The sequence below is a fragment of the Protopterus annectens genome, chromosome 3.part1, assembly GCF_019279795.1.
Source record: "Protopterus annectens isolate FY-2018-M chromosome 3.part1, PAN1.0, whole genome shotgun sequence".
Lineage (NCBI taxonomy): Eukaryota > Metazoa > Chordata > Ceratodontiformes > Protopteridae > Protopterus > Protopterus annectens.
The window spans coordinates 135,781,295-135,795,137 of record NC_056732.1 but is presented as its reverse complement, the minus strand read 5'-3'; positions in this window follow the sequence as shown (position 1 = coordinate 135,795,137).

Sequence of the window (13,843 nt, the reverse complement as noted above, 5' to 3'; positions counted from 1 at the left end):
GTATTAAACTCTGTACTCACTAATGTCATACCCTTTACTATGTAAATAGGACTGTATTTCTGTGTTAGACTTTGTATCGATAGTACTGTACTGCTGTGCTAGTAATCTCTTTCTCTATAGTACTGTACTCCTGTCATAAACTCTGTACTCACTTCTCTCAATATTACGTTCTTATTTGAAAATTCTTTTTTTTTCTTTTATGCTGATCTGTATTATTTACTTAATGTGGAGCTTATCTCCCCGGGCATCTACTGAAAATGGACATGTATCCAGTTGGACTAGCCCGGTTAACAAATGTAAAATAAAATAAATAAAATAAATAAAAAATAAAAAATATTCAACCCCACTTGCCTTCCTTCTTTCTCACTCATGTCTGACTGCCACAGGTATTCTCTTACACAATTCATCCCCTTCTTTGCTGGATGCCCCCATTTCCCCTTGCCTTCTTGTCTGTCCCAAACCTTCCGCTTTTCTGCACGTGCCCAAACCACAGTAATCTGATTTCTTTGACCTTTCTGCAATTGTAGCTGCTTTGGCTTTTTTTTCTTCATCTGTCCCACAGTGTGCTTCCAACCATCCATCTCAGGCATTTCATCTCCATCACCTCTAGTTTCCTCAACCGGTCTGCCTTTACTGCCCCGATTTCTGTACCATACCTGCTCCTCTATTTTCCTTTCTATATCAGTTCTCAGCCTCTTCTGATTTTCCCCATTTGTTGCCATTATAACTGTCTTACCTGTACTTATTTTCATCCCCAGTGCCTTCTGCTTAGCATTCCATTCCCCTATCCTTTGCTGAAGTTATCACTCAGCATCTGCCTGCAATGTCACATCATCTACATACAACAATTTAGTCGATCTGTCCCCTCTGACCTGTTTGCTAATGAAGTCCATCACCAGTTTGAACAGCAGTGACCTGGATCCTGATGCACACCCACTCTCACTGGAAACTCCTCTGTGAGACTGAACACTGCTCACAGTTGAGTCACTGGGTCCATGTACATAGCTTGCACTGATTCTACCAATGTTTCTGGTACTTCGAACCAGAGCAGGACTGCCCAAATCACCTTTTTTGTGACCTTGTCATATACTTCCTTTAAGTCTAGGAATGCCCAGGTGGTCTCCTTCCTCATTTCTATCTTCTTCTCAGCTATCTGTCTCACTGCAAACATTAAGTCAGTTGTGCTACATCCTGATATGAATCGGAACTACACAGCTCCCGTTTTACTTTCTACTACTCAGTATATTAATTTAACCTGAGGAGTGGAGAAAAAGTGTTTTGGTACCTATCTTTAAGAATAAGGGAGATGTGCAGAGCTGCAGTAACTACAGAGGGATAAAATTGATCAGTCACAGCTTGAAGTTATGGGTAAGAGTAGTAGAAGCTAGGTTAAGAAGGGAGGTGATGATTAGTGATCAGCAGTATGGTTTCATGCCAGGAAAGAGCACTACAGATGCAATGTTTGCTCTGAGAGTGTTATTGGAGAAATACAGAGAAGGTCAGAAGGAGTTGCATTTTGTCTTTGTAGACTTGGAGAAAGCATATGACAAGGTGCCTAGAGAAGAGTTGTGGTATTGTATGAGGAAGTCTGGAGTGGCAGAGAAGTACGTAAGAGTGGTACAGGATATGTACGAGGGTAGTGTGACAGTGGTGAGGACTGCAGTGGGAATGACAGATCCGTTTAAGGTGGAGGTGGGATTACATCAAGGATCATCTCTGAGTTCTTTCTTATTTGCAGTGGTGATGGACAGGTTGACAGATGAGATCAGACAGGAGGCCCCGTGGACTATGATGTTTGCAGATGACATTGTGATCTGTAGTGAGAGTAGGAACCAGGTTGAGGAGACTCTGGAGAGGTGGAGATATGCTCTAGAGAGCAGAGAAATGAAGGTCAGCAGGGCTAAGACAGAATATATGTGTGTGAATGAGAGGGAGGATAGAGGAATGGTGAGGATGCAGGGAGTAGAGTTGGTAAAGGTGGACGAGTTTAAGTACTTGGGATCAACAGTTCAGAGTAATGGTGAATGTGGCAGAGAGGTGAAGAGGAGAGTACAGGCAGGGTGGAATGGGTGGAGAAGAGTGTCAGGAGTGATTTGTGACAGACGAGTACCTGTAAGAGTGAAAGGGAAGGTCTACAACGGGGTAGTGAGACCAGCTATGTTATATGGGTTGGAGACAGTGGCATTGACAAAAAGGCAGGAGTCAGAGCTGGATGTGGCAGATTTAAAGATGTTAAGTTTGCACTCGGTGTGACTAGGATGGATAGGATTAGGAATCATATATATTAGAGGGTCAGCTCATGTTGGACAGTTTGGAGACAAAGCAAGAGAGATGAGATTGCATTGGTTTGGACATGTGCTGAGGAGGGATGATGGGTATATTGGGAAAAATATGCTAAGGATGGAGCTGCCAGGTAAGAGGAAAAGAAGAAGGCCTAAGATAAGGTTTATGGACGTGGTAAGAGAGGACATGCAGGCAGTTGGTGTGACAGAGCAAGATGCAGAGGTTAGGAAGAAATGGAAAGAGATGATCCACTGTGGCGACCCCTAACAGGAAAAGCCGAAAGATGATGATGATGAGTATATTCATTTAACAGTCACCCTCTCCAGAACTTTCATTTAATGTGACAAGAGAAGGATACCTCTATACTGCCCACAGTTGTGAATGTCCCCTTTGTTCTTGAACACTGGCACTAGTATGCTTATTCTCCAGTCATATGGGATATAGCTTTCTCTTCATACTGCTATGAGTACCCTCAGGAGCCATTTCTCCCCTGTGTCACCCAATATCTGTATCATGTCTGCTGTGAGCTTATCTGAACCTGCTACTTTCCCCGACTTCATTTTCCTTAGTGCTGTTCAACTTCTTCTATGTTGGGCTCCTCCTCTTCACACATTGTAGGATGTGTCTGGGGAAGTACAGCTTCCGTGGGGTTTTCTTTATTCAGAAGCTGCTGGAAATACTCCTTCCATCTGCCTTTGATGTTCTCTGGGCTGGTGAGTAGGTTGTTGATGGTTTACCTTCGGACTATCTTCTTTATCTTCCTGTCTTTGCCTAGCAAACTGATATTGTTTCTTTGTGCCATCTGCTGAGTCACTTTCCAGAAGCTGGTCGAGTGCTTTTGATGCCTTGTTCTTTGATATTGCAACTCCATTCTTGGCCTCTTTGCTACCCAAGCAGAATTCCTTTCTAGCCTGGTCTGTCTTTTCTATCTCTCACTTTTTCCTGATGATGATAATGATGGAAATGATCGAAATGCACTTATTCCAAGTTCTGTTCTACCATTTTAAATATATCGAAGCACAGAATTATCAGATTGAGGCACTTTGACCAAAATATGTGTTTTGTAGAGGGGATATTTTTCCACAGCCCTGCTAATTTAAATATTCCAACTCTGAGATCACACAGTACCAGAGAAAGTGGAAAATTCTCCTCTTTCCAATATTCAGTGACCATAGACAAATATCCAAAAAAGCAGCAAATGTTTGTTCCACAACTCAGCCTGTCAACCATGAACAAAGAAAAAAAAATAGAACAAGCATGCTAACAAGATGAGATACACCAGGATAATCCAAGAAGAAATACATTTTTATTTTATGATTAAGTGCTTTTGTCTGCATGCAAGTTGAATCAGACTTCATCAGAATCAGTGGCTAGCTCGTTTGGAACTGCATTTCATTCAATCAGTTTAATTGAAGGGAAATGCATTTCAGAAGAGTGCACTTTGACAAACCAAGACACATGCCCATCATATATACAATATACATCTATCTGTATATATGTATTTATATGTATATGTGTGTGTATATATACCTTCGGAGTTTGACTTTGTGTTCAACATTATAAATTTTGTGTTATTGTTTCGAATTAGTAGCAATTCACCATTGTTTAATTCAGTGAAATAATAGTAAACTTATACATGTATATATATATATATATATATATATATATATATATATATATATATATATATATATATATATATATAATACCTCTCAACTGTACAGATTTTCACAGAATATCCAGATTTTGGCCACATATTTTTGGTCTATTTTTCATAAAATTGTGGTTTTCTGGAAAATTAGTGGTCAATCATTAAAGATCGAAGTTCAAAAATAATGACAGACATTTGAGTTTCAGACTTCATATCCTTCAGAAAATTCATGCTAATGCAAAACCTGTTATTCTATCAACTTTCTAAGTTTGTAAGAGCAATACTTAGAAATTGTCTGTATTTTTGGGGCTATGCCCCACTTTTATTTATGGCTTTGTCCAGATTTCTTGCTCTAAGAGGTTGAGAAGTATGATACATATATATATATATATATATATATATATATATATATATATATATATATAGAGAGAGAGAGAGAGAGAGAGAGATTCAAACAGACATGCACACACAGTTGCATGCTTTTGCACACGTTTTGATGTGGGCTTAGAAGAGGAAAAACTAGCCTTGAGGAAGAGGAATGGTAGTAGGTGATAGCAAAACTGGAAGTGTCTTTATGTTCTGCCAGCAAAAATATTTGTTAGTGGGCCCTGGTTGAAATTTTCTGGAGGCTCCCAAGTTAATAGCAATGGACCTGATCTTCAATCTTTTTGAATCCTTTGAGATGACAATAGTTTCATACTTCAAATATATTATGTAAGATAATCTTGTTCCTCCAAAAAACAAGTAATCTCTGTGGTATCCCCGAAGTCTCAAAACAACCCACTAAAGTGTAGTGGGTCCAAAAACAAAACAGTGTAAGAAACTTCTCTGTGTGGAAGATTTTCAGTCCATATATTTCTAGTTAATCACTGTATATTGATCAGATCAGACAATAGTAGTAGAAATAGCGAACATAAACTTGTTTTAAGTCAAAACAAAACAAAACAAAAAGTAATAATAGAAAATATATAATTGTACAGCATTACTAAGTATTCAAAAGTAATCCAAGCAAGGCAGACAGTCTGTTTCCAGTCAAAAATCCTTTATTAAGTACACAGACAAGCGATCCAAATAAAACAAAAATAGAGTAATAATTTCTTCACAAGCTTTCTAAATATATATATATATATATATATATATATATATATATATATATATATATACTTTTTTATCAGGCATGGGAGTGGTTTATTGTGCTGTAAAACAAAGTGTTATTGGTACACATGTTAAATTCACATCCCTTCCCCCATCTGTGTGACATTCGAGCTGGTCCTGCCCTACTTAGTAGCTGTCATAATAATATATAACCCTTATGTACTTTAAATAAAATTATATAATGATGTGGTACGTCTTATTTAGCCAAATTATTAAGTAGATTGTTAAGTCTGTGATTTTATCCAAGACAATATACTACATGGCTGGAAATATATCAACCTTAGTTCATTTGACAATCAAAAAATATATAAAAATATATACATATACATTTTGCATGTAAAAATCATTTTCTATTTTCATAACCTATTGTTAACAAAGATCGCTTTCGTCCATCTAGACTTCTTCAGGTCTGTGGACAAGAACCCTAAAAACCTATATAATTGTATAATTAGTTAGTATTGTTATTAAATATCATTTTGAATAAAGTGGAAAAAAGAACTAGAAAAAAATAAAAATAAGAAAAAATGTATATATGATGATGGAAACAAAATATACACTTAAATTTCAACTGATTTAAAATGATATTTAAAACCAATTTGTAGAATAAAATACAATTAGTCATGTAAACAATGTGGCAATTTTCTAAGTTCCACTGCACTTTCAACTAATAAGAAGTGTTGGTTTTTAAAAAAATTTTACTGAAAGGAATTTTTATGCAAACTAACTATATCTTTAATTAGGTAATTGTGACTAATTAACTGCAATGTGCTAATAGTTAAAGCTTTAAAATGCTTGGTTAGATAGTCTGACATTGTAAAAACAAAAAAGTGTAAGAAACTTCTAATACAGTCTGAAGAAGCGATCTGGGTAGATCGCGAAAGCACTTACTTCTCTTTGTTTAATAAAAGGTAAATCTGTTGTGGAACTCTGCAACTTCTTTATTCTACAATTTTGGTACTTTGTGTCGTTGTCAGAGTGATCTCAGTACTCAGTCTATTTTCTTTGCATTGGTGTATTGTTGGGAGAGAGACTGAGACATGGCAGAAGGATATGATACAGACCCGAATGGTTTACATGGATATAACTCTAATACCTGTGTACAGAAAGAACGATTCAATCGTATCTTGGTTATGGATAATAACCCTCTGATGTTAAAACCGGTGTTCTCTGAAGATTGCTCCATGGATATTAATGAGGAAACAAATATGGGCTTTCGAGACAAGTATAGAAACATTGAGAACAAACTTTACAAGTTCAAAAGGCTGCAGTGGCAGCGGTTCCACATGGAAGCATCACTGAGATATAAAATAGTACCCAGAGGTTTAAGGGTACTAATTATGCCCACGTATGGAGATCAATTTCCTCAACTACTAAAAAAGTGGCAGCAACTGAACCTGCAACTCAGCTATGACTACATGCATTTACTTATAGATTTTTTTCTACTACAAGAAAAAGAATTGGCAACCGAATTAAATGAATTACAAGATGAACTGTATGCCACATTTAGTATGGATGTAATAGCTGACACAATGGACATTTTACATGAAAATATTCTGCAATATAAAAAAAGACTGCAGAACATTAAAAGTAAGAAACTGCAGCGTGATATGAATGATTTTCAAACAGGGGTGGTATTTGCTTTGTTTAAACCATCCCATACGAATAGGAACCAGCAAATCAAAGAACCAGAACATGAAGATGAACATACACATCAACCTACTGAGAGAGAAGAGGCACATACAGGAAATATATCACCCAGAAGAGAAACGCCCACACAAACTGGTACGATGGAACAGCTATCAAATAGAACACCACCAGGGAACCTCGTAGCACGTAAAAATATTAAGGGCACAGTTAATAATAACTCTAAGAAAGTCCCTTTACCCCCTTTTTCAATGCAATTGAGGGAGATGAACGTGACTACCATCGAGCCATTTGTACTAACACACACATCTCCCATTAAAGAACGGATCGAGGAGCAGAGGTCGGAAAGTTCCTGCACGATACAACCAGACAACAGCAACAGGTCAAACAGGAATAAACACCCGCAGCAGGAATCAGAAGGGCTGGTAGTGAACCTCTTTTCATTTGAACTAACAGGTGTGCATTTAGCAATTTCAAATAGAGGTTTATCATTTAGAAAACTGAGATGGTTGAATTAATAAAAGAACTAAAATTATTCGGTAGGACATTGACTCTTAAAACAATTTTTAAAAATACAGATGATATGCACTTTAATTGTTATAAGAAACCTAGTAGTTTCATACCTAAACCACATCCTATGGTAGCGTCATTTATATCTCTTTGTGAAAAAGAGATACGTGAAGTTTTTGAGCATGATAGACAAAGATGTTTTTATAACTTATGCAAAGATGAAATGGCTACATTAAATGAACTACGCAACTTGAAATCTATTGTAATTAGACCAGCAGATAAGGGCGGAGGCATTATTGTCATGGATAAGAGTTTTTATATAGAGCAAATGATGAATTTACTATCTGATGATGAAACATATGTACAGATTAATAATACTATCTTGAAAGGAATATTACATAGGATTGAATTTTATCTTTTTGACATGTTGATGACGAATATGTTGTCAGAAGAACTTTTTAAATATTTTAGAATAGACCATCATATTATTCCCATTGTATATGGATTATCAAAAATTCATAAAAATTTAATGTGCCCCCCTATGAGACCCATAGTCTCTAGTAAAGGCTGGGCCACAGAACCACTATCAATTTTTATAGAAAAGAACTTGCACCCTGTTTTAGATACATGTAACTCAATCTTGAAAGACACCAAGACCTTCCTACAGAAATTATATATAGAGACAAAGGGATTACATTAAGACTTTCTGTTAGTTACACTTGATATTAATTCCCTTTTTACAGTCATTCCTAACCAATGGGGTATTGAAAGGATTCGATAATTGCTTATTGATAAGCAATCTTTCCCAAATAACAAGGTTGGAATGATATGTGGATTATTAGAAATAGTCTTGGAGAATAATGTTTTTAATTTTGGTGAACATTATTATTTACAAAAGATAGGCATAGCTATGGGCACTGCCTGTCTCAACAGCTATGCCAGTCTAGCTTTGATGCAGTGGGAAAACACATGTTTATTGCAAGGACATGAGTATAGCAAACGTGTTATGGTATGTACGGTTCGTGGACGACCTCTTTATTTTATGGGGGAAGTCAGAAACTGAATTAAAAGACTTTATAGACTATCTGGATACTACAACAACTTTTTTGAAATTTACTTATAAATATTCTTATGAAAAAATCAAATTCCTGGATGTCATGGTTCAAAAATCTGGGTTAAAGGATATGAAAACTAGTCTATATAGGAAACTGCATAAAGGTAGTATGCATCCCAGACATGTTAGCAGAAATGTCCTAAAAGGACAGATGATTAGGAACATGAGAATATATAACAGTGACAGTGAGCTTATGAAAGCAACTGAAACACTGAAAGATGAGTTTATCAGTGGAGGCTATTCTAAATCTGAAATAGATTTATGTGTCATTGAAGCACTGGCTGAAAGAGGAAGCAAAGGTCGTCCTTATTTCTCAGAGGGAATAGAAAACCAAGAGACAAAGGACAGACAACAAAATGATATGAGATTGCGTTGTCCTGTTACCTATACCAGCGATATAAATGTGTTCTGTGATGTTTTCAAAAAGAATTGGAACATTCTAACTGCATCCAAGGATTTGGAAATAGTGATAGACTCAGTACCACACTTTTCATTCATTAACAAAAAGTCTTTAAAAAGGCAGCTATGTTATAAATCACATAATACCATGCATGAGGTTACATCACAGAGGAAAGGTACCTACCCCTGTAGAAAATGTACAGCATGCAGATACATTTTTTCTTGTACTACCTTTTTTCATCCAGTCAATAAATTCAGAATAGAAGCTAATACGTATGCAGATTGTAGAACTAATAATATAGTATACTTCAGTTTTTGTCAGATATGTAAAGCATATTATATAGGTAAAACAAATAGGATGTTAAAAGAACGAATTTTAGAACATACTAGAGACATTGCGACATGTAAAGAAACGAATGCTCTAGCCAAACCAATTCAAAAAGAAGGGAAAGATCATAATTTTAATTTTTTTGTGCTTGAGGTAGTTAAGGAAGGCTTAAGAGGAGGTGACATAAAAAACAGAACGGAAGAATCTGAACAAAAGTGGATAATAAAACTGAATGCTTTCTGAATGCTGATAAGCATCCAGGTATAAATCATGCAGTATCACTTAAACCTTTCCTAAAGGCTCGACATCTGAAGTATTAAAAAGATGTTGATGCTCTTGCATGAATTTATGTAAATATATCCATGCTTTATTATACAGTATGTTGCCTTTGCCCTAGGTCTATATTCCTCCCAATTGAATTCAAGTGTACATTAAATAATTTAATTTTTGTCTGTCAAGATGGTCAAGACTTTGCTAGAAGGTTTTATTATAACAATATGAATATACATGCATTTTATAGGCATGCTTCATTAATTTTTCATAAATATGTATTTATCTTTATATTTATATATATATATATATATATATATATATATATATATATATATATATATATATATATATATATTGATATATATTTTTTATATTCTTATGTATAATACTATATAATTTGTGTTGTTTTTTAAGATAGAACTTAATACAATGTAATGCTAATGGCTAAATAAGAAGTGTTTGTTTTTAAAAAATTTTTACTAAAAAGGAATTTTTATGCAAACTACCTATACCTTTAATTAGGTAATTGTGACTAATTAACTGCTATGTGCTAATAGTTAAAGCTTTAAAATGCTTGGTTAGATAGTCTGACATTGTAATACAGTCTGAAGAAGCGATCTGGGTAGATCGCGAAAGCACTTACTTCTCTTTGTTTAATAAAAGGTAAATCTGCCGTGGAACTCTGCAACTTCTTTATTTTACAATTTTGGTACTTTGTGTCATTGTCAGAGTGAACTCAGTACTCAGTCCATTTTCTTTGCACTTTTAATTGAACAGTAATAGCTTAGTCCAGGCTTCCTAAAAGAGTTCAGCTTTAATTGCCACATGAGTTCATGTTTCTCCAGAATATTTGGGATGTCTCCTTCAAGATCATCCATGCACTGGTTTTAATGATCTTATTTAAATAAGGGCAATAAAAACTATCACATTGCTGTATAAATATACAAAATTTACAATTAGTTTCACATCTTTTAGTGCTTTTCTCACATGGATTTTCCCAGGGGAGATCCTCGCACAAAACCAGACAGAGGCACAATACATAACCACCAGGAGACTGCCCATCCATCTCATTCCCCACAATCCCAATCTTCTCTGGCTATTAACACTCAGCAGAAGCCTTTGACATCACAGAAGGATCAGGACAGGAACATAAGCCACATCAGCAACCAAAACTGACAGAGAGTTCTACAGGATGAATTACAGGACTACCAGGACAACCGGGACCACAGACAATCCAGCTACCAGGAGCAGCAGCACCTTCACATAGACCAGTTTCTTCAGGAAGACCAATATCGACAGCACAGACATCAACCACCATGCCAATACCAAAGCCAGCACCAGTACCAGAACAAGAACGACGACCACCACCAGAGCCCCAGAGCTTGTCCCTCTTACCAGGTCCCCCCATACCACAGCCACAGCGAGGAATACTACTACAACCCACCGAGAGGTCTCATACTCTATCCACGAACTCCCAGGGAGACAGGAGAACCAAACAGTGGACAGGGGTGAGGGAAATACAATACCTGGGCAATCCCGACTGGAACCCCAACTACAACCCAGGTCCCAGGCTCAAACGGAGGAACCAGCCACAATAACAGGTACAATAACAACAACAACAGGTACCACAATAACAGCTGCTCCACTTATCTGGAACCACTCTGTTAAAGCACTGACTGAAGAGGAAAAAAGTGTGTTGTCCAAAGGACTTACTTTTGTACCAAGCTGCAGGAGTGAGGTTGCTCAGGTACTGATAGACCTTAAAATGTTTGCGAGGAAGCTCAACTTAAGGGTACAGTTTCATGGCAAAAGTAATGACACTAAAAATAAGCCTATTGATGAAACTATAAAGAGGCCTAACAGCTATTGTCCACCACTACATCAAACACTAGCTGCTTTCGAAGTGAAATGTGAGATGGATATCAGGAAACTGCTCAAAAAACCTCCTAAGAAATAACTTTATAACTTAACACAGGGAGAAAGAAAAGCATTGCTTGAGCTAGGCAATGATAGATCCAGGCGTGTAATGAAGGCAGACAAGGGAGGAGGTATACTTGTGACTGATACTACTAGCTACAACCAAAAGATAGAGAACATGCTGGAGGATAACAGATTTTATGAGTTATTTACCATGGATGACATAAAAAGAGCATATGATTTATGGAACACTAATCTTACCACATTATGGGAAGAAAAACTTATCACTGAAAATCTTTATAACTATTTATGGAGCCCATGCCCATGTTTACCTTACTTTTTTGGAATACCAAAGCCACACAAGAACAGAGAAGACCCACCTTATATACCGGTAGTAGCAAGTGGAGGTTCCCTTACTGAAGCCACAGCCATTTACCATGATTACTTGCTGAAGCCTCTAGCAGAACAGAATAAGTCATACATAAGAGATTCAATGGATTTTTTGAAGAAAATAAAAAAACATTACAGTGGAAGCTGACAGTATTCTGGTAACTATTGATGTGGAATCCTTATACACAGTGCTTCCTCACAATTACTGCATAACAGCAGCTATGGAGTCTTTTAATAAACATAATCAGGGTACACAGGCACAACTGCAAATGTTAAGCAAGCTCATTAATCTTGTACTGGACGTCAATTTCTTTACTTTCAATGGCAAACACAACAAAGAAAAAACTGGTATAGCAATGGGGGCTGCCATGGCTCCCAGCATAGCTAACATAGCCCTGGATAAATGGGAGGAGGACTTTGTGTTAAACAACACAGATTACATGCAGCATATCACATGCTATTTATGTTTTATTGATGATGTCTTTATTGTGTGGGAAGGTGACACCTTGCAGCTTGGAGATTTTATCACTTACCTCCATCAAACAACCCCCTTCCTGAAGTTTACCTCTTCCCATAGCTGTACTTCAACCACTTTCTTAGATATGCAGATTTCCAAGGACACCAACAATAACAGAATCACCACTAATTGATTCAGAAAACAAATGAGGGTTAACTTTTTACTCCACAGTAAAAGTCTACATCCTACAAAAATCAAGTGTAATGTAGTGAAGTCCCAAGGCTATATAGTAGCTCGAATTACCACAGAGATGGAACCATTTCTGAGAAACCTGAACAACTTAGAGAATGATTTTCTAGTGAGAGGCTATGAAAGTCAGATGTTAAAAAACATCCTGGAACCCATTATAGAACTGAAAAGGACTGGAGTACCTTCACTCAACCTCCCCAGTAGAAAAATGTTAAGTAATTCCACAGAGAATAACAAATGCAAAAATAGCTGCATCCTGACATACACTTTGGATTATCACAGTATCAAAAATATTATTGAAGAAAACTGGGACATTGTCACAGGAAACCCTTTTCTGATTAACATCTTAGGTGAAGCCCCATCATTTGTTTATAGGAAGGCCAGGAACAATGGAAGTTTTGTTGAATTTAAACCTAGACCATCTGAGAAAAGCACTAAAAGATGTGAAACTAATTGTACATTTTGTATATTTATACAGCAAGGTGATAGTTTTTATTGCCCTTATTTAAAGAAGATCATTAAAACCAGTGCAGGGGGTGACTGTAACACTAAAAAAGTAATTTACAGGGCACAGTGCAATGAATGTGATGCATTCTATGTGGGCAAGACTGTAAATAAACTCAAGCGTAGGATTTCATGTCATCTGTCAGAAATCCGCACTGGATGTAAAAATAATGCATTAGCCAAACACCTTTCTCTTCATAAAAAACACATCGATTTTAAGTTCCAGATCCTGGATTGCATAGACATGGATAATCTTGAAGGAGACATCCCAAATATTCTGGAGAAACATGAACTCATGTGGCAATTAAAGCTGAACTCTTTTAGGAAGCCTGGACTAAATTACTACTGTTCAATTAAAAGTGCACTGGAACTTAGAAAATTGCCACATTGTTTACATGACTAATTGTATTTTGTTTTATTTTATTCTACAAATTGGTTTTAAATACCATTTTAAATCAGTTGAAATGTAAGTGTATATTTTGTTTCCATCATCATATATACATTTTTTTATTTTTATTTTTTTCTAGTTCTTTTTTCCACTTTATTCAAAATGATATGTAATAACAATACTAATTATACAATTATATAGGTTTCTAGGGTTCTTGTACACAGACCTGAAGAAGTCTAGAAGGACGAAAGAGATCTTTGTTAACAATAGGTTATGAAAATAGAAACTGATTTTTACATGCAAAATGTATGTGTATATATTTATATATATTTTTTGATTGCCAAATGAACTAAGGTTGATATATTTCCAGCCATGTAGTATATTGTCTTGGATAAAATCACAAACTTAACAATCTACTTAATAATTTGGTTAAGTAAGAGGTACCACATCATTATATAATTTTATTTAAAGTACATAATGGTTATATATTATTATGACAGCTACTAAGTAGGGCAGGACCAGCTCGAATGTAACACAGATGGGGGAAGGGATGTGAATTTAACATGTGTACCAATAACACT